The sequence below is a fragment of the Amphiura filiformis genome, chromosome 18, assembly GCF_039555335.1.
Source record: "Amphiura filiformis chromosome 18, Afil_fr2py, whole genome shotgun sequence".
Classification (NCBI taxonomy): domain Eukaryota; kingdom Metazoa; phylum Echinodermata; class Ophiuroidea; order Amphilepidida; family Amphiuridae; genus Amphiura; species Amphiura filiformis.
Window position 1 is genome coordinate 20,221,903 of NC_092645.1, and position 22,707 is coordinate 20,244,609.

The 22,707-nt window shown below is 36.9% G+C and overlaps 1 protein-coding gene across 1 annotated transcript in view; it reads right to left on the reverse strand.

The window, feature by feature from the left end:
* Positions 1-22,486, reverse strand: part of LOC140139017 (uncharacterized) — a 138,966-nt gene extending 116,480 nt beyond the window's left edge. Inside the window, 1 exon segment of the mRNA XM_072160799.1 lies at positions 22,375-22,486. The gene's annotated coding sequence lies outside the window, so the exon portion shown is untranslated.
* Positions 22,487-22,707: the final 221 nt, after the last annotated feature.

Consider the following 22,707-nt stretch of genomic DNA (forward strand, 5'->3'; position numbering starts at 1 on the left):
CCATTACTTTGTACAGGTTCCCTTTGTTTTCATTTTGAGAAAAGATTGGTTAAACATGGGGTCGATGGTCAAGAAACACATTTTGCAAGATCTGGATGTGCTCTGTACATTGATGGGAGTGTATTTCTTCTCTGAATTAAACAGATGTATTTCATTCTCCGATGATACCTTATCATTTATACTGTTTAGTTTTGTCCTTGAGCAGAAGTGGATGTTCACCTCCCTTTTGGGATGAGGGTAGTATCCTCTTCTCTATGCCCTTCTCCTTTTTTATCCCTCTCGTTTATTTCTCCACTGCTCCTTTCATTTCTTTTTCTAGTCCTCATTTAAGTCTATTTTCCATCCTAACATTTGCTCTTCTCGGAAAAACAGTGGCATGATCGACGGGAATTAAATAAATAAACATTAATTTTCACCAGGTTCGCCGTCGCAAATTTGCGGGGAGGAGATAAGTTTAAGTGACCGCTTATGGGTTCGAATTTCAACCAGCCTAATCATGAAACTCCCGTGGCCAAGTGGTTAAGGCATAGGTCTCGTAAATCTGAGGTCCTGGGTTCGATTCCCAGGCGGGATCACTTTTTCTCCTTGTCTCCTTTATTATTTGCGACGGCAAACCTGGTGAAAATTAATGTTTATTTATTTGCTCTTCTCTTCTTCTTCCTTCTCTCTGCATTTCTACTTCTCTTCAATCCCCTCAATTCCTTTCGTTTGTCCTTTCGTTTGTCCTTTCTCGTCATTTTTTTCTTCCTTCCTCTCTTCTCTTCCTCTTGCATTCTTCTTTTCATCTCATTTCTTTCCTGCCACTTTCTCTCCTTTATTTCCTTTGTGCTCCATCTCTCCTCCCATCCTTCCCTGTTCTCCTCTCACTTTAAATGTCTTAACCAGAGAAGATATCTTACACTTCCCACAATGCATTTCCTCCATTTCAATTTTCTGTACTGATTTGCAATCTAGTGCAACATGGGTAGATAGTGACGAAATGTACCCCAATAAACAGATCTGCCATATATGTTTATTTCTTGACTATCAACCCATGTTTAACCAGTCTTTTCTCAAAATGAAAACAATGGGAACCTAAACAAGGTAATGGGAGTGTCATTTTATGAAATGAGATGATATATCATGTTGCAAAGGATTCTGGGAAGGGTACGATATCTTTTCTGTGTCTGTGCCATCCTCTCTTAAGAATAAAATTTGTTTTTCCTTCTACTCTCCTTCTCTTCTCTTCTTTCATCTCATCTTCTCTCCTTCCGTTCATTCTCTTTTTTTTATCTATTTCCTCTCAAAAGAAGACTTGTCACTTTGACCATGTTGATGTAGCACACACAGCAGCTTTAGTCCATCTCTGTACAGATACGCCTATCTTGCGCAAGCCGGATAACTTGCTAACATTATGAGGTGAACATGTCACCTAGTTATAGGCCAAACACTTCTAACATGCCAAGAGCCCTGTTCATGTGTCATTTTTCCCCTTCACACATGCTGGTCAAACAAGGTGTCGCAAGTTGACCACTACAAGGTGTCAAGTACTATAGACCACAATGGCCTCATTCCAATGGCAAAGTTCAATAATCTCAATTAAACAATCACAGTTTAAAATTTGACCTCAAGTTGCAGAGTATGAGTTTTTGTACCCACGTTTTTCAAAGGTCATTCAATGAATGTACAAATGTATTGGGGTAAATAACTTTGCCCAGATAGATGAGCATGTTGTGAACCCTAGTAAGTACCCCGATCTTTTATTCTTATACATGGCCCGCTGTTATCTTTAATGTCAAACCTACATGGCATAGTTGTGAGGTTTGAAAATACAAACATTACGCTAGCCTTTGTTTTTAAAAAGCACAAGTGAGTTAAAATTGGATATGAAATTTGTGGCAGGTGGGTTAGAAAATATGCAGATTTATGTAAATTTGCTGGTAGGCCCCTCCCTGGGTCTGTGGATGCACTTATAAATTGGTCTTAAGACAAATTAGACTGGGTAAAAATAGTCACAATATTCAATTTTTCAACTCTACAAATCTTTTTCTAAGTATTAACAGGGTTTGTATAAATGTATTTGATATTATTACATTGCAGCAGCCCCCTACCAAAAAGAGGCCAAAAGTACAATGAAAAAAAAGTAATTTGCATAGCTCTAAAACTAGAAACAAAAATTCACTTAAACTGTAGGCCTAACCACTAAAAGCATCACCATGAACCTTCACACCACTACTACCCAGAGAACGTATCTTACACTTCCCACAATGCATTTCTTCCATTTCAATTTTCTGTACTGATTTGCTATCTAGTGCAACATGGGTCGATAGTGACAAAGGTACCTCAATGAGCAGAGCCCATCCAGAGCTTCAATTATGTTTATTTCTTGACTATCAACCTATGTTTAGCCAGTCTATTTTCAACTTGAAAACAAATATGAACCTGACAAAGTAATAGAAGTGTCATTTGATGAACTAAGGTGATGTATCATGTTGCAAAGGATTCTGGGAAGGGTAAGATTATATTCTGTCTACTACCACTTATAAAAACTTGGATCCAGATAAATACATAATGAAAATAACAACATCTAATTTTTGTTCCCAAAAGTGGACCATTCTGACGTACAGGACAATGTTCCTCCAGAATTCGGAGATGGTGGGATCTTTGGGAGCTGACGGTGTACTTGTAAACGGAGGGTCTTATTTGGCTTTCTGGGTGAAAATTGCCTGAAAAAACAAGCAGAAATGCGAGGAATGAGCAATTTGGGGGTCTTTAAGAGCTGATAGTGATATTAGCAAAATCACAGGGTTTTTAGGGAATTCAGTGGTCTTTTGGATCCGTGCAGTCCAAAATCAAAGGTCTTTCCAGGAGAGCATACCTGTATGGTCATTTGTGTTAAGTGTTCCCCACCCCTGATCCTAGAAGGATCTGTTCCGAAGGGTCAGACAAGTGAAATGTATCCCACAAAAGAACCATTAATAGCTATCAGTTCATATAAACTAGAGCGATAACCGCACCATAGCTGAACCATGTGGCTTTGGCAGTATACTGTGGTAGGCCTATACCACTGTCACCCGGAGTCTGTAATGGACATAATCTTGAAATGCTACGAAGGTATGACCACCGAGTGGTGTTAATGAAAGAGGAAAAGTAAAGAATATAAAATAAACTAGAGCAACTGTGCCTTTGCAAGGGCACAAGGTAAGTTAGGCGGATGACTGTGACGATCTGATCAAGCAGCAATACTGTGCAGGATAGTATTAATTTTAATAAGACTGTTTCATTAATTGCCGTTTTAATATACCTTGATCGTGAGAAGCTGGCATTTTGAAAACTTGACTTTTGACCTCTGTATGACCCCCCTTAATGACCTTAAATGAATTTTAAAATATTTAAAACATGTTAAGAATGTCATAAGGATCATTGCATTTCAATTTCAGGTCAATTGAAGCATTTTGAAAACTTGACCTTTGACCCCTTTATTGCCCCTTAATGACCTTAAATGAATTTTAAAATATTTTCAACATGTTTAGAATGTCATAGCTAGGATCATTGCGTTTAAATTTCAGCTCAATCGGAGCATTTTGGAAAACTTGACCTTTGACCCCTTTATGACCCCTTAATGACTTTAAATGAATCTTAAAATATTTTTTAAATGTTAAGAATGTCATAAGGATCATTGCATTTAAATTTCAGCTCAATTGGAGCATTTTGAGAACCTTGACCTTTGACCCCCTTTATGACCCCTTAATGACCTTAAATAAATTTTTAATTGTTTGAAACATGTTTAGAATGTCACAAGGATCATTGCATTTAAATTTAAGCTCAATCGGAGCAATTTCAGTTAAAATGACCTTTTTGACCCCTGTGACCCTGGATGACCTCCGACGTTTGGAAATATTTTTATTATATTCTTTATGTTTTCCTCTTTCATATGACACCACTCATGGGGTCATACCTTCTTCGTGGCATTTAGAGATATGTTCATTTCTGACCAAATGGTTAGTCAGTAAGCTAGTAACTTAGTAAGTAAGCTAGTAACTTAGTAAGTAAGCTAGTAAGTAAGCTAGTAAGTAAGCTAGTAACATTCACTCTTATAGGCTGATACCATTTCATGGTTCAGCAAAAACAGTACTTATATGTAGTTCATCGAAACTGAGTTACCAAAATAGTAGAAATCCGGCAAAAATTCCCTTTACGAAAATCCTCTGTATGCCCTTAAGTGCCCAGAGAGACAGGTATAGGCTCAGTCCATGTCAAAACAGACTGAGTGTACACCCACCCTCTTGGATTATGCTCTCCTTTGGCTCAGGGGTACCTTTCATGGACCCCTAGGTGAGGTCACAAGAAAAAATTCAAATTCAATTTCGTTTCGAATGGCGGGCCATCTAAGTTTGGCGACCTTGACCAAAATTGGGAGTTTAAGGTGTCCAAATGACAAAGCGCTCTCTTTGAGAGGCATTTTCTTCTTAATTAAATCAGTTGTGACCCTCTTTTTGAATGTGGTCACTCACTGGCTGTGTCTGAAATGCCTAATGCCAAAAAAGATTGATTTGAATTTCGTTGGGATTTCAGAGGGGTCAAAATCAGCACTTCATACTGTTCAATCAAATTATCTTTGATTTTGAAGGACCCATGATAATGCCACAGTGCACTTATAGGTCCTAATTATGTTCAGAATGGATTAACCATGTGCCAATGTCTATGAGCAATTCAAAAAGAGAAATTTCTAGACCCCCTACAGAATTTTAGGCCCCCTAAAGTGGTTCAGCCACAAATGGCGCTTAAAATCTGCAATTTTGACACCTAATAACTTTAGGTGTACACCAGATATGAATTTCTAGTCTTTTGCATCTGAAAGAATGTAGTCTAATGTTACTAGGAACATAAGATTTGTTTTGTATTTTTTGTGTTTTGATACTTACAAAAAGGTCGTCAACCTAAGAACATATTTCGTCATAGCGCCCTCCTGAAAGGTCTGACACATAACAAACTATACATTTTTGGAATCCTCATGACCATACGAGTAATTTGATATATTACTTGACATAATTGGGAGCATTCTGAAAATTTGACCCCATAACCTGTACTTTGCATGTGCATCGTTGCCGGGAAGTGCATTTTTGACCCCCTTAAAAATCCATACAGAGGATTAGAAAGTAGTTTTTTCTTATTACTTGACTCAAGAGCAACTTGAAATATCAGGATAAATAATACAAATGGCTATAAAGTGATCAAAAATATAAAAAATATCATACTAAAATTGGCATTTTGTACCGTATCCTGTATGCATGGTATGTTAGGCAAAAATGACTATTTTTGAAAGCGTCAACTTAATACTAAAACGCAAAAAATACAAAACAAATCTGATGTTCCTAGTAACATTAAACTACATTCTTTCAGATGCAAAAGACTAGAAATTCATATCTGGTGTACACCTAAAGTTATTAGGGGTCAAAATTTGCCGACTTTAAGTGCCATTTGTGGCTGAACCACTTTAGGGTGGCCTAAAATTCTGTAGGGGTCTAGAAATTTCTCTTTTTTTAAATTGCTCATAGACATTGGCATATGGTTAATCCATTCTGAACATAATTAGGACCTATAAGTGCACTGTGACATTATCATGGGTCCTTCAAAATCAAGATAATTTGATTGAACAGTACGAAGTGCTGATTTTGACCCCTCTGAAATCCCAACGAAATTCGAAATCTATCTTTTTTGGCATTAGGTATTTCAGACACAGCCAGTGAGTGGCCACATTCAAAAAGAGGATCACAACTGATTCAATTAAGAAGAAAGTGCCCCTCAAAGAGAGCACTTTGTCATTTGGACCCCTTAAATTCACATTTTTGGTCGAGGTCGCCAAACTTTGATTGCCCGCCATTCGCAAACGAAATGGAATTTGAATTTTTTCTTGTGACCTCACCTAGGGATCCATGAAAGGTACCCCTGAGCCAAAGGAGAGCAAAATCCAAGAGGGTGGGTGTACACTCAATCTGTTTCGACATGGACTGACCCTATAGCACTGCCAGTCAATCAATCAGTGAATAGCTATCCCATGAATGAATCCATTGCTGCAGCTCCAGTTTTATCCTGGCTAGCCAATCAGAATTCCACCAGATTATCAGTCTGGGTACAGTGTTGCCAGATTGGTGTTAAACCATCCCGATTGGGCTCACTCTTGGTATCTGTCTATTGCATTAGGTTGCACCTTCTTCAGATAAATCTCCAAAATATCCTCTCCAGTGTAAATAGATGCATGTAGATAAAGATGAGCAACAGGCTATTCAAGTTGAAAACCAAATTAATCCATACACCCCTTATGGACACTGACATTCCACAGGCTTCAAATGGAGTCACCCATTTAGGTAACCACATTTGAAATTCACACTCCCTGTGTGGAAGATTAAGGACAAATCTTCCATAGTTGGTGTATGGATAATTTTAACATGAATAGCTGAATTCTCACAGGCTCTATCAAAACATCATACCTTAGCTTTTGAGAAGATTTTCTGGCAACACCATCTTTACACATATCGTCCACCCGACAAGTAAGACATTATGCACATGTAGACGAAGATGAGCGATTCTCACAGGCTTCCACTCTATCAAACCATACTTTAGTTTTGGAAAGAATTTCTGGCAACACCATCTATATATGCATAATTAGTCATTTGGGTAATGACGACAGGGTCATAGTATAATCCTTCTAACCCAACCCATTTCCCCCAGAAGAAAAAAGATGCACTACAACTCTCACAGGCTTTCCATCAAACCATCATACCTGATGCCCCTTTTCTGGCAACACCTTCTATACACATCATCACTTGGGGTAATAACGACAGGGTTGTAGTATATTCCCTCTACCCCCCCCCCCCATACCCATCCCCTTATAGAGTAAGACATAATGTACATGTAAAATAAAATGAGCTATTCTCACAGGTTTCCAAACTATCATACCTGACTTTGAAAAAAATTTCTGACAACACCATCTACACCCATATCGTCAACTGGGGTAATAACGAAAGGGTCATGGTAATTTAGTATATCCCTCTAACCCCCCTTCCGACATGTAAGACATACACATAATGCACATGCAGAAGTAGATGAGCAATTCTCACAGTGCAGGGTTCCACTCTATCAACCCCAATAGCTTTGGAAGGAATTTCTGGCAACACCATCCATACGCAGCATAATTGTCATTTGGGGTAATAACGACAGGGTCATAGTCAGGACATAGAGTGTCCTGAAGCTACTAACTAGTCAAAGTGGTATTTATAAAGAGCCACTCAAAAACCTAGTCTCAATTTTCTTGACCTAAACACCTATTAGTGTTCTGTATCAAGTCTTTTTACCTGAACAAGTTGCCAAGCATTCACAACTGGTGTTTTTTTAACTTGAGCATAAAATTGTTGTTCGGATGATACCGGCAGATCAGCCATTTTTGACAAAATGAGATAAGTTAAGTTTCATAATCCATGTAATACTTTCAAGTGAGATATTATCACTATATTAAATTTGGCATATCTCACAGGAAAATTGTATACAACATTCCCTATGTTGTGTAGGACATTTTGTTATAAAATTTTTTTAAAGGTCATAGCCAAAACATACATGCCTAATTACTGAATAGCTTAATAAATAGCCCAAGAAAGTGTGAATTGGGCTATTCAAGCATGAGAATATCATCCATGAAAAATCCTGAAGTGTTTGAAAAAACCTGAAAAAGTGTGTGAAATTGGGCTAAAAAGGCCCAAAACAGGTTGAAATTAAAAGAAATGTGCAGAAATTTGGACCTGTTGAAAAACATTTCAGGATGTCAAAAATTTTGCAAAAAAAAAAAAATCTTTTTCTGGTATTTACAAAACTGGGGTCAGATTCTTTTGTACAGGGAAACAAACATAAAAACAAACACAACTGCAGTGTTTATGCACTAATTCATAAAACCATACATTTTGTAACATTTTTCTTACATTCTTTCTACATACGCGCTTTAACAGTTACCCTCAGAGAAGATGTCTTACCATTCCCATAATCCTTTGCAACATGATGCATCACTGTCATTTCAAATGACACTCCCATTACTTTGCGTTGTTTTCATATTGAGAATATACACCAGGCACAAAAAGAAACTCGTCAGTTATATTCATCCTTGCTGTTCAATAACTTGATAATTTTGGATTATTCTGAAATATACATTTTGTTAATTGGACTTTTCTTTCTCATTTGACACCCTGTTCGTAAACACTGAGCAAGAATTGACCAAGATATGCGCCTCCAAACTCTCAAATCCCAAAATGAAAAGTTACAATTTTAACGATTCAATTGTGCCTCTTACACTGTGTGCTTTATTGATTGGCCCGTGGTGCTTGTGTGCAATACAACGATGCATTCCCATTGAAAATTGTTGAAAATGCAACTTTTGATTTTGGGGTTTGAGGCTTTGGAGGCGCATATCTTGGTAAATTCTTGTTCGTTTTTCACGAACAGGGTGTTAAATGAGAAAGCAAAGTCCAATTAACAAAATGTATATTTCAGAATAATCCAAAATTATCAAGCTATTGAACAGCAAGGATGATTATAACTGACGAGTTTCTTTTTGTGCCTGGTGTACTGGCTAAACATGAGTCGATAGTCAAGAAATATACATATTGTGCAAGATATGTTCATTGAGGTACGTATCACTATCGACCCATGCTGCACTAGCAAATCATTATAGAAAATTGAAAATGGGAGAAATGCATTATGGGAAATGCAAGATATCTTCTCTGAGCGAGTAGTATGATGACAGAATAAACTCATGCACGCACACAATCCCGATCACAATCATAATACAAACCTATACAATACAAAATGCAGGCTTCCAAAGTCCGGAAAGATCTAACAAGGAACGAACAGTTCCAACTATACACAGCACTGTGCAGAACACACATTCCATTTGTTTGTACTAAAAGATTTCCAACTTCCTTCCGATTTAATAAAGAGAAAATAATTGTACAAATTTAATTTCCCCATTTTCGGATGGTATGGCTTATGTACCTATTTTGGTAGCCAGGGTGGAATGACCTTTCTTGGTCCTCTTCTGGTTGTAAAATTAGAAATTAGTAAAGTATACTACAGTATAGGCTTTTACTTTTGAATTACCTATTACATTTGAAATGCATACACCCTATGGAAGACATGACCTTAATCTTCCACACAGGGAGTGTGAATTTCAAATGGGGTCACCTGAATGGATGGCTCCATTTGAAATCTTCACCCATGTGTGTGAGATTAAGGTCATGTCTTCCATAGGGGGTGTTTCATCCGGATTTCAACTGAAACAGCCCAATGATATTTATGGAGAATCTAGAATTGAGCATGAGAGCAAAATTACAGAAATATCAAGTGAAAAGAAAGAATATGTACCGTAAAATGGGGTTCGGTCAGCGGGGTAACTTTGGTCGGTCAAATGTTTGGAAGCAGTGATTTAAAACTCTGAAAAGTGTCCAAAGTTACCCCATTTTACGGTATATGAATATTATTAATGAGAAATGATGATAATACTGAAACCAAAAGTTACACATCCTTCTATTACTTCATTGTAAGTTCTTAATAGTCGCCTAGTCTACATCAAATAGTCATGGCTAGTCGACTATTGATGACTATTTGGAGGTCAAAAATGTGAGTAAATCTCAATGTTATTTTCATGCCCAAAATCAACATTGGTATTTTGTAAGAATGAATGATGCCGGAAGACACAGGGTATTGAAACAGATATTACAAAATTTGCACACTGACCGCACATGGATCTTGATGGATTAAGGGGGTACTACACCCCTTGATAAAAATGTGTCTATTTTTGCATTTTTCTCAAAAACTAATAACACACTGGTAACAAAAGTTATGTATATTATAAGGCAAGGAATCCAATTACTACACTGGAATTTCAGTGACCCAAGACAAGCGGTTCGGTATTTATGATAAGAAATAAGGTACCGGTAGGATGTACCTCATTTCCTATCATATATACGGAACCGCTTGTCTTGAGGCACTGAAATTTCAGTGTAGTAATTGGATTCCTTGCCCCAATAATATACATAACTTTTGTTACCAGTGTGTTATTATTTTTTGAGTAAAATGCAAAAATATTCACAAATTTTCCACAGGGGTGTAGTACCCCCTTAATCTAACTGCTGGCAAATACGACTATGCACCGGTCAGGTCTGCCTATGGATAAACTTACACATAAGAAACAATTTCAGCAACATTTGTATGAATGCCAAGCGATCGGTTTGCCACATATGTAATATAGTTGTCTTGTTTAATATATCTCGAGGACACGATGGTCGGCATTTGTCGTTTAAATTGACTATCAGAAAATCATAGTCAAAGTCGCAACTAACGCTAATAGTCACGACTACGACCACTGGCGATTTAGTCATGCAACCCTACAATATTATTCATGCATAAATTTTGTTGTTATTTTCAATTTTGTTTTGTTTTTAAAAGCCACAGATTAATATACAGTCCTACATGAACCTCTTTTATCCGGCCATGATGGGACCAAGCATTGTCCGGTAAGTGAAAAATCCAGATTATAAGGGTATTATTACATGTAATTCTGCATTGACTGTCCCAAGCACTGAAATTGGGACAACAACAGATGATTTCAACATGGGGTAATAACACTAAAAGATAGTATTTCCAGCGCTCTATGCAATATAGATATAATTCAGAGCATGGAATTAAGGTGTCAAATCATTTTGATGATTTCTGACAGAGCTCTAGATAACAGAGAGATCCATATAAAAGAGCTCCAGATAAGAGAGTTTGGACTGTACTCCCGGTCCCCGCACTCCGTGCATCCGCGGGTATTCATGCTCGTCGAAAATTTTGCGAAATAAGGGGTGTATTCAGATGAAGAAACGCGATTCGCGAAACACACAAAAAAGGGGTGTTTTTTCAAACCATGTGTTCGCGAAATTGAAAAAAAAGGGTATTTCCATCGAGCAGCCGACGCGTTTCTGCCAGAAAAAAGTATATTAGAAATATCATTCGCGTTTTAGCGAAAATAGGGGTATTGTCGAAGGGCAAATAATTCGCGAAATCGCTAAAAAAAGGTGTGTTTTTCCCCTAAAAACTTCGCGAAATGAGATGCAAAGGGGTGTTTAAAGTTCACCGACAAGCATGAATACCCGCGGATGCACGGAGTGCGGGGACCGGGACTGTACTGCAATTACTTAAGATTATTGCACTTTACAGAAAATGCAGTTCTATACAGGTGCAGAACCCTACATCATAGTTTATCCATCACAGCCAGGATTAGCTCCCTAAGTTTTGTATGGGTAGTCCGGGACATTTAGCAGCAAGTTACTCAATTTTACCATGAAAACAGAAAAGGGTCTCAAACTTGTACTGTCACACACCATCATGGGTCATTCCATTTAAAATTCACACTACCCCTGTGGAAGATTTTAGAAATATCTTCCACAGAGGGCACATAATTTCAAATGGAATGAACACTTTAGGCAGATCCATTTGAATTTCATACATCCTCTGTGAAAGATTCAACCTGAATCTTCCATAGAGGGAATGTGAGTTTCAAATGGAGCTGTTAATGTATTCATTTAATTTGATATTTGTACATCACCCATGGAAGATATTTCCTAAATCTTTCACGGGGGTAGTGTGGATTTTAAGGGTTCAGATATATTATAAAACTACACGGTGCATTATGCATACACATTCACACATAAATAGTATAAATAGATAAACACATCCCCTCCCAACATAAATATACACCCACTAAACATCCCACCCCTAACAGGGCACACAAAAACCAGTCTTTTCATTCTTGATTTTCATACTGGGCTATTCCAGTTAAAATCCTTACACCCCTATGTAAGACATGACATTCTTCTTCCATATAGGGGAGTGAGAATTTGAAATGAAGTTACCTGAATGGGTGACTCCATTTGACATCTACACCCCCTCTGTGGGAAATCAGTTCATATCTCCCATAGGGGGTATATGGTTTTCAACAGGAATAGCTCTAACTCCCTAAGAAAGAAAGATAGAAAATCAAGTAGTTTGGCCATGATCAATTTGCAGCAGTGTCGCTCCACGGATGAAATCTCAGGAGCCGGGTATCACATTATCGCGCTTATTCAAAAGGGTATCGTCCGAGAACAGTAGACCGCTATCAACTCGACGGCAGCTGGCTCCAGCCACGGCTCGAGTTACAGCTGACCACTTTGTTGGACCAAGAAGAGAGAAAGGGCAAGAATCTCCGCCGATATTATATGTTTAGTCTTCGCACACCATCCCCTATTGAAAAAAGATGGGCATCAGTTTTTACCATAGGCATCAATACCGGTCTCCTCTTCATCCTATACTCCCAGTCCATTCATCGCACGCTCACATGAATTGCTTTATGACAAAATGTGTTTGCCAGCTATGTTATCCGAGACATGTTGTCCAAATTTTTTAATACATTTTTAAGCATTTGTGACTTATAGCTTTGGGGTGAAACCACTGTGTTTTATACAATACCATAGTGATACATAGCATATAACCCGGTGTGTGTTTATCTTACTATAGGATATATTGAACACACATAAGTCCCGCTCTCAATACGCTAGCATCTAAAACAAACTCATCTGCCAAGTCACAGTTCCATAATCCAATATGCTTACTACATTCACAAAATGACCTCTGAATATGTGGGGTATTAAAAACTTATACCAAACAAGTTGAGGTCAAGCAACATTTGAGATTTGCATGTTAAAATGCTCTGCATGCTAGTCATAGACTTCAACATAAAAAGTCCCAAATTTTGAGTTATTTTCTCAAAATATCAAAGCTATCTACCTCTGAAACCAATACTAGGCTTGTTTGTACTCATTTTAATGCACTTTTCATGCTGATTCCAAATATGGTGATGAAAATGTAGTTCTGAAACTTTTGAAATTGTATTTTTTTTAAACTTGTCGTCTGCAGTCCACACCCTTGTGTAGAGGGTCAAATGTAGGCCATCGAGCTATGCCACGGAGAATGATATTATTATGGTTCTCTATACCTTTTCACTGTTAATCTCGTTCAATATGGTCCAAAGTAGCCATCAGGTCTTACTGTTCACTCCAAATGCCAGCCATTTCCCTTTCCCCTCCTTTTGTATTTGTGTAGCAATATAAGAAATGAAGTAATGGTTTGTTTAACTTTTAGGGTGAGATCATACAGCACGACAGGTGCACGGAGCATGAATGCTTTCACATAGGTGGCATGCTCAGAGCAGTATTGGTCAGTCTTTTTTGTCAGATGAATCAAGTCATTTTTGGAGTTACATTGATTTTGTTTTGTTTTAGTCTTCTATATAGAAGCCATTTTTGAGAGGTTCAATTTGGTAGCAAGCTTTGTGAGATAGTGGTAATTCTATAATCCTTTAGAAAAGTGTTATCAGTTGTGTACTTGGGCAACACTCTTCACCCCTATTGCCTTTGACCTCACCCATGTGTACCAATTGATACCAGTTTACCCTACCAACAATTCGTCAGTCGCAACACATAGTGGCGTAGAGTGATTTTCAAAATTTTCCGTTTCACATAGTGGCGTATAGGTTTAGAGCTAGCTATTATCCTATAATATTTATTCCTTATTAACTATAAAGATATAGTTTAATAGTTTAAACCTTAAACTTCAATTACAAATGAAATCGGGTCACTGAGAGATAACAGTGAAGTATCGACTCCGTTATTAGTAGCATATCCTTCAAAATTGTTTTGATCAGAAACGTATTTTGTCCTTCACATACGCCACTATGTGTTGCGACCGACGAATTCATAAAGGTGATATGGCTGCAAAGGTTATTCTGTGCAAAAGTTGAATAGGGTACTCCACCGTTCTATAAAGCAGCATCTCTGAATGATTTTACTACAATATGGATATCCTGAATTGCAGTGATCAAACACCATTGAGCGACACAGCTTCTTTTCATACCATACCCCATAATGGGCTGTTCCATTTGAAATCTGTAGATTTAAGGGTTCAGTTTAAGCGAATAGGGTACAACTTGCTAGACTAGAGTCCAGTCCTTGTTTACAGAGTTTAGGGACGGGGTAAGGCAGTCTTGTAGTAAGACTAGTAGAGTTGCACCTTATTCAGTAATCGCTCCGATTTAAGAATAGTCCTTCACAGAGGGAGTATGTTTTTCAAATGGAATTGGATAGGGCTAATGATTTTGAAACCCATACTCCCCTATTTACAGCTTTACCTATATCTTCCACAACAGGAGTGTGTATTTCAAATGGAAGTTACCCAATTGTCTATTCTATTTGAAAGTTTTACTCCCTCTGTGGAACACTTTGACTAAATCTTCCACAGGGGGCGTATGGATTTTAAATGGAATTACCCCAATTGTCCACACACACAGTCAACAAATCAGCACTACCATAGCAACACTCAATTCCTCTCAAGAGGTGTTGGGCACGATGGTATGCAGCGTTGCGCTTTTCAGTCATGCAGCAAAGCTTGCATCTAACTTACAAATCAAGTCCGTTTCGAGTAGGTTTCAAGAGAGCAAATTTGAGGAGAAACGTGATATATAGCCAAGTACTTTTATACCATTACTTCAAACTATTTGTATGCTTCAGTCTGCTAGTGAAGTAACTTTGTTGTGTGACCAATACTTGTTATAAGTCTCGCTGATTCCGACATCCAACATCAGTAGATTTTGAAAATAGAGATCCACCTACACTCTTATCCATATGGTACTAAATTATCAGCCTCTAAGAACTATTTTGATTGGTTGCAAAGAGGGCTATATTATGTATTGAGCCAATCAGAGATATGGTAAGAATGGTCAAAATTATTATCCCCATTGGCATTACTGGTAAAATTATCTGCCTCTAAGAACTATTTTGATTGGTTGCAAAGAGGGCTATATTATGTATTGAGCCAATCAGAGACATGGTAAGAATGGTCAAAATTATTATCCCCATTGGCATTACTGGTAAAATTAATGCCTCTAAGAACTATTTTGATTGGTTGCAAAGAGGGCTATGATTATGTATTGAGCCAATCAGAGACATGGTAAGAATGGTCAAAATTATTATCCCCATTGGCATTACTGGTAAAATTACTGCCTCTAAGAACTATTTTGATTGGTTGCAAAGAGGGCTATATTATGTATTGAGCCAATCAGAGATATGGTAAGAATGGTAATAATTCTTACTGGCTAAATTACCAGCTAGATTATCTGCCTCTATTGACTATTTGGATTGGTTGCAAAGAGGGCTATATTATGATTGAACCAATCAGAGACATGGTAAGAAATTTAAGTGGGACTGAAAGCTCTCTTTTGATTGGTTACTCTGATGATTAAAACATGTAAGGCCCCCCCCCCAAAAAAAGATTTGTCTCAAAGCTCACGAGAAATTTAAAAACAAATGCGAAATGCGATTTTTTTAACATTTTTTATTCCCGACTTTTTTTCATGGTGTTTTGAGAAAAAAATCTGATTTTCGCCGATTTTTTTCTGGAAAAAACTTTAATTTTTTTTTTTTTTTTGAAATAAAAAAATTTCCGCATTTGTTTTTTGTCAAATCGTGGGATTTTACAAACGCGCGTGCAAGCTTTGAGACGAACCTTTTTTTTTTGGCCTAATTAATCAATCAGAGGTACTGTATGAAATGGAGTACATGAAGTGTGGTGCCCATGGGGTTATAATTTATAAGATCATATTGGAGTAGGATTCTAGATTTTAAAGAGGGCATTTATAGATGAAATGATTTGACAATATTATCAGGATGGATACTAGTATGATTTGACGGAGGCATCAAACATTTGATGGAAGATGACATAATGTTGCCTACCAAACAGACACAAAATGTTTTGCAGAAAACATTGAAATGTCGGGGAAGGGCCGTACGTAGCAAGCGGGCGGCTGGGGTGGTCATGGCTGCCCCACTTTTTGAGAAATTTGTCATGTTTTTCCTTGATAGCTTTGTTCCAATTTTGGCGATATTTGCATTTTGGACGCCCCAGATTTTGATGGCCACAGAACCACATTTTTTCACCTTAATACGGCCCTGTGTTGGGTTATATAAAGCAGAGATGTCACAGGCTGACCCAAAAAAATCCTGAACTTATGGCGTGAAGCAGAAGAGTGAGCTTAAGCTTTCAAGCTAACTTTCTGGCCGGGGGTCCGGGGCCCGCTAAGGGCCCCGTGGGGTCCAGGGACGAAGCCCCGGTAGGGGTCGAAGCCCCCCGAAGCCAGATGGTTTCTGCACATTTAGCACCACAGTAAAGGCCATTTCAGAGGGTAAAAAGAACAGTTCAAAGCTCCTGGCTTGTTCTACACTTTTAATAAAAAGTGCTTCCTTCTTCCAGAAAACATGCTTTAAAGTTTTCAGTTTCCTATACTTTTATGTACAAGAGACACTCTTAAAAAAGTTTTTGGCTTTATTACATGGACAATATGGCTGATGTTGATATATGTGAAGCAGAAAGATAAGACAATAGGGCCACTCCAAAAGCGAAAAATTTTTTTTTTTTTAAATTTAAAAAATTTTTTTTTTTTTTTTTTTTTTTTGAAAATCCGAATTTTTTTTTTAATCCCCAAAATCCGGAAATCCGGATAAATCCGGAAATGTGACATCTCTGATAAAGGGTATTAGATAAGGTTATTTTTGAAAACTTGCTGCAAAACATTCTAACTTAATATTTGCAAAATATATGCCAAAAATGTTTGCCAAAATTGTTTTACAATAACATGTTGACAACATTTTTTAGAAACGTTGTTGTAGTGCTTTGTCATATAAAAGGTATAAAAAACATTTTCATGACCCTTATATATCCTGACATTTAAATTATTAAAACATTTTGACCACAACCAAAATATGTTTATACTGTTTTAAAGACCCCTGCAACACTGTAATAATAATAAGCCTAACTATAGGTACAAGAAGAGTCAAGTCACACACAAAAGACTATAACTAGCCACTTCCATTCAAATCCACACCAGCTTTCAATCAAATCAACACTTAAAATGACCCAAAACCCTGAAAAAAATCCCAAACAACCAACCATAAAAAGTTTCAAAAAGTGAACAAAGAGTAAAATACCTACACAAAGACTAGGAGCTAAGTTTCATCTCTCACTATACATATGGACATAGAAGCCAACATCATAGCACCCTTAGGCCATCTTATTGTCACTGCTTCTATGTCCACTCCTATTGATTCACCACTGTGTTATAGAACTGCGATATGGCGTCTTGTTGATTTTGCCAATTGGCCGACGGGAGGGTATTGGACGATTGGGCCGGACTGGGCTTTCCACAAATCAAATAAAACTCATTGCAATATTTTTTCATACTAAGACGTTTTTCACCAGACCAACGGTGACCGGTGGGTCAAGCTTCGGGCATGAAGTGCTTCTTTTCAGGGTCTTCCAAGACCATTGGTCGGTTAATGCCGGCCGGACTTAGTGCCCGAATACGGGTGTACTAGAATTTCCAATAATCTTCATGCTAGTATTTCTTGGTTTTTATTGACCGCTTATTCATGTTTTTTCCTCTTTTTACATGATATAGGAAGTTGACACTTTTTAAAATGAAAAGGGTGATTTTTTTTTCATCATACAAGCAATCAATGTGTATAGATTTGATTTGATTTGATAGTAGTAGCTTTAACCTTCTTCTGGCCGATTTGGAAATTCACACTAAAATCTGCAGCTCCTTTTCATAACTGATACTAAATAGACACATCCTTGATCATCCTTTTCATTAAAGTAATGAAATGGACACTTTTTGCAGCTTTAAAAATGAGAAATTTTCATTAAATCAACAATAGTTGAAAATCAATTCATATATGACGGCTGGATTTGATTTCTTCTGTCCATTTTGAAACATAAAAAAATGTTTCAAAACTGGACATTAGTCATAAAAAAATTTATCAATAAAAAGAAATGGATACTTCGACTGCTCAATGCCAGAAGTGGGTAAGTGCAATAGCTGCCATGTGTAGATGAGTACAATATATTGTGTGTGAACTGCCAAATGTTCACAGGGCAGCTATTGCACTTACCCACTTCTGGCACCGAGCAGTCGGCTTTTTGTGTCCAAACTGTATTCTATTAAAATAACCATGATATCAGGGACCCTAAAAGGGTGCATCTAATGTTTACTACACCGACATGTTACTTCATTTTGCAACAGCTTTGTGAAACTTTGTTCTTTATATTATAAAAGGAAGTAACTTGTGAAGACAATAAGAGGAAGATACTTTCTTTTACAATTTACCAAAGTATGTGCTATTCAGTTAAGGCCATCTTAATTAAAAGGGCATTTCGTGATCCACAGCCTCATCCCCCCACTTTTCTCAAAAAAAGTTGAGATATTTATACCATTGGATACTTCTGGCTACATAATGTTTATGTACCAACAATTTCTTGCAGATTAATTCGTTTAGCAAAAATATCGCCAAATTTTGGTATACCAAAACGAAATTACAACAGTGGCCTATGGAGCAGTGTAATACACATAATCATGCTTAACTCGCAAACGCAAAATCGGAATCAACTGAAATTTTGGGAATAAGCTTTGTTCGTGGATATCTACTGAAAAATGTCATAAATTGTCATGCACAGTAGTAAAATCCTCTTTGAAAATCAAGAAATTCATATTTTTATTTGTATTTTATTTATTTATTTATTTATTTATATGTTTTTACAAAAAGGAGAAAATAAAACTCAAATTCCTATATGATTTCAAGTTTTCAACATGTTTTGAAGTTTTCAACAGAAGAGAATTATGATGTAGCAGTGTTGTCTACTATTCCAACATCTGCAACAAATATTGAATATTTTGCACAAAATGCTTGTACCAAAGCATGTACTGACATTATAAAAAAATATATATTAAAAAAAAAAGAAAAAAAAAATGCATTCTGCATTAGGCTTCAATTTCTCACAAGCTTTGAGACTCAGGCTTTAACTAAAGTGGCTTAAGGTTACTAATTATTTTAAACTGTTGTGATTTGGTAGTTCACAGCATCTTACGAATGGTAGTGAGCTCTGGGAAAAACTGCATTGCTCAATTCATAGCGAGCGTGTAGAAGAATTAAAATATTACAGATGTACTTTTATAGGTTCTGTGGTTCTTGAGTTACGTTGTTAAGAGGGCTGAAACAACAACACTTTTGTAAAACGTACATAACTCATTAACAACAATAAATTAAGCAAGTTTGCAAAGTATACGATTTGTAGAATGAACTTTTGCAAAACACCAAAGTGTTATTTTTCAATAATATATTGATTCAAATAATGAAAATTGATTTTTTTTTGGCTGCTTCGACCAACAATACCTGTAGTGTTAAAGACTGAAAGGTTCGGGCAAATGTCAAACCTCAGGGCACTAATTAATAATTAAAAATTAATTAGTCAAATTAATATTGACAAGAAATCAAATCAGCTGACAAAATAACAGGAACTGTCTTTTAGAATTTGCAGGAGAGCATTAAATAGCTCTTCTCAAGCCTTCAAAGAGATCTGTTTAGAGCATTTACAATAGAATGTAAGGAGATAATGATCAACTAAGGAGAGCTAAAAATGACTCTGCTATATCAGATTTAAGGAGAGAATACTAGAGAGTGATTGCTCTCACTCTCCTTAAAAGGAAGTCCCTGAAATAATGCAGAATATTGACCACATTTATTATCGAAACATCACTTACTTTTCAAAAACTAAATAAAAACGCTTATTTTTAAAAACATAATTAAAACAATTTTAAATTATATTTTAAAAAAACAAATTTTATAAAAAAATCTTAAGGAATGTTAAAACATTCCATAAGATTTTTGTCAATGAATATAACTACTGAATGAAATAAAATTGCCACTTTTCAAAATTTAAAATGATGATAATAATAAATAGCACACAAGAGAATCTTTATAAATCAATTCAATGAACACCCATGACCTCATTTCCCATTGAAATGTACACTTGTTAAAATTTGTAAACGGCTATTTTTGAAACTGGACTTTATCCATAATGTCTGCGGCAAACTAGGAATGTACAAAATCTATACCACGAATGCCTCGTAGCTATAAAATGCAACGATACATATCTCATACTGGCTATACAATTTTCACATTTTACACATTTATATTTATTCTCAATCCTTTCTTCAAATATGTTAAAAAAGAAAGAAAAGAATAACACCTCGGGCCATTTGCAAAAGAAAAACTTTCTCAATATTAAGTTGACAAAAAAACTTATAGCTACCCCAACATTCAACCTTTTCAACTTCCTTTCGTCGGCTCTCTAAAGCTGGGGGAAGGTTATTATAGATTGTCCGTACAGAAACATGATACCGTTGTCTGGTGGACACAAAAAGTTCATGTTGGTCCGACTTGAAGCCCAGCAGATTGCTCAATACAATGCCAGCAATGCGCACAATTCATAATCGTAGCTGAGAGTCATGCACAGGCCTGATGGTTTATACACATTGATTGTATGTACACTTGTGATTTCAAAACTGTGTTATTCCAGTTGAAATCCATATACCCCTATGGAAGACATGACCTTTATTCCCCACACAGGGGGTGTAGATTTCAAATGGAGCTATCCCATTTAAGTAGCCCAATTTGAAATTCATGTCTTCCATGGGGGTGTATGGATTTCAACTAAAATAGCCAAATGCTTGGATTATATTTTTTAAGGGGGTACTACACCCCTGACCAATTTTGTGCCTATTTTTGCATTTTTCTCAAAAATTATAGCACATTGGTGACAAGTAAGATATGTATATAATAGGGGCAAGGACTACAACTACTGTACTGAAAATTCAGCAACTCAAAGCAAGTAGTTATTGATATATTGATCAAATACTGGTTTTCCCTCATTTTTGACTGTAACTCCACAACTGTTGTCTGTGCTGAAATAAAATTTCCAGTGCAGTAGTTGCAGTCCTTGCCCCTATAATATACATATCTTACTTGTCCCTAATGTGCTATAATTTTTCAGAAAAATGCAAAAATAGGCACAAAATTGGGCAGGGGTGTAGTACCCCCTTAAATAACTCTGTAGCATCATTTTGGAACACCTCTTCAGATTTTTATTTTGACGTTTAAGGTTAGGAACGGCAAATGCAAACCTTAAACTGGACAGTCAGGCTTGTAGCCACAATTTTTCACGAGTGGGATTTTCAAAATGCAGACTTTTTCAAGAGAAATCTACATTCTGGCCAATTTTTGGCCCAATTTTGCTATATTTTTCCAGAAAAAGCAGACCTTTTACAGATTTATGGGAGTGCAGGGGCAGTTCATGTTAAAAGAGCTGCTTGCTTAATGAAATGATAAGTTCATGACAAGTCACCTGAAGGTTCAAAATTCATCAGACTATATGTGCTGCCTTGCTTACAAAAAGATAAAAAAGTGACCATATCTCGGGCCGTATCTTAGCCACTAAATGTGTATTATGAATGGAACTACCGTCAAGAATATAAATCATCATTTATGATGAAATACTGGGCATAGCATTTAAAATGTCGAATTCTTTAATAAATTAATCCGGTCTGTAGTTTATCCGAGTCAAAACTTATGTTTCTAGACGTTTCATCAACCATCAGTTGATTTCACCAGCAGTGTTTCTGTTTCGAACAGAGATGAGGGGGCCTATCAACTTTCACACCTATACGATCCTGTGTTGCACAAGAACTTTGACACAGATAATGATGCTATTCAAACTCTGAGTTTTGCTGGATCAAGATAACAGAGCACTCCAAAACAGCGATGAAATCAACAAATGGTTGATGAAACATCCAGACCCTAAGTTTTGACTGGTCTTGATATGATGAATTTCTCGATACATTTCTTCATACAAAATGTTAACCCTAATATCCACATGATGGTTCAGTCAGACTATTCACCCCTTCACTGATTAGTGTCTTCAGCAAGGGTGAAAATAAGAGAGCTTGAACCAAGGGCCACTTCCATTACCAGGGGCCAATAAAAATAAAGATATGCTGGATGGGTTAAATAAGCACTAGTTGCTTTGAATTTGATACTTTTTGGTTCACTATCCAGGGGGCCAGTTTTGTGGGAAAAGTGTCCCCTGGTCAACTACAAATGAGATGGACTGAGGGGCCATTGCAGAATTTCTGGGGGGCAAACAGCTCCCGTCTCCCGCTAAATTTCACCCTTGGTCTTCAGTCTACTCCACTACTTCAATTCACTCATGTTGAACAAGATTCAGCTGCTTCACATTTTGCACAGCCATTTCACTCTGCTTTTACTGAATCCCAAGTCACGCAACAACTTGTGAAAAGATGTTGCAATGACCCCTTGACTTCAAAAGGATACCATGCTATTTTCCATCCGCTGTCTTTGCGTATTATTACAGTATCATTAGACTTACCTTGTATATGAGTGTGCAATTATTGGGTGTTGTTTCAAGCTTTGGCACATGCGGAGCAACAAACGGTCCAAATTGGGTCCTCTGTTGGATTAGTTTCCTTGCAAATACTCCTAGAACTGAAAAGAACAACACAGAGAAAAAAAACCCAATTATTATAAAGATTGATCAGAACTTTACAATGCTCATGGGGGTGGGTGGCATGTCCCCTGAGCTTCAACATATATGCGGGGTAAGAATTGGTTCAAATTAAGTCCTCTGTTGGATTAGTTTACTTGCAAATACTCCTAGAACTAAAAAGAACAACACAGAGACAAAGCAATTATTATAAGATTA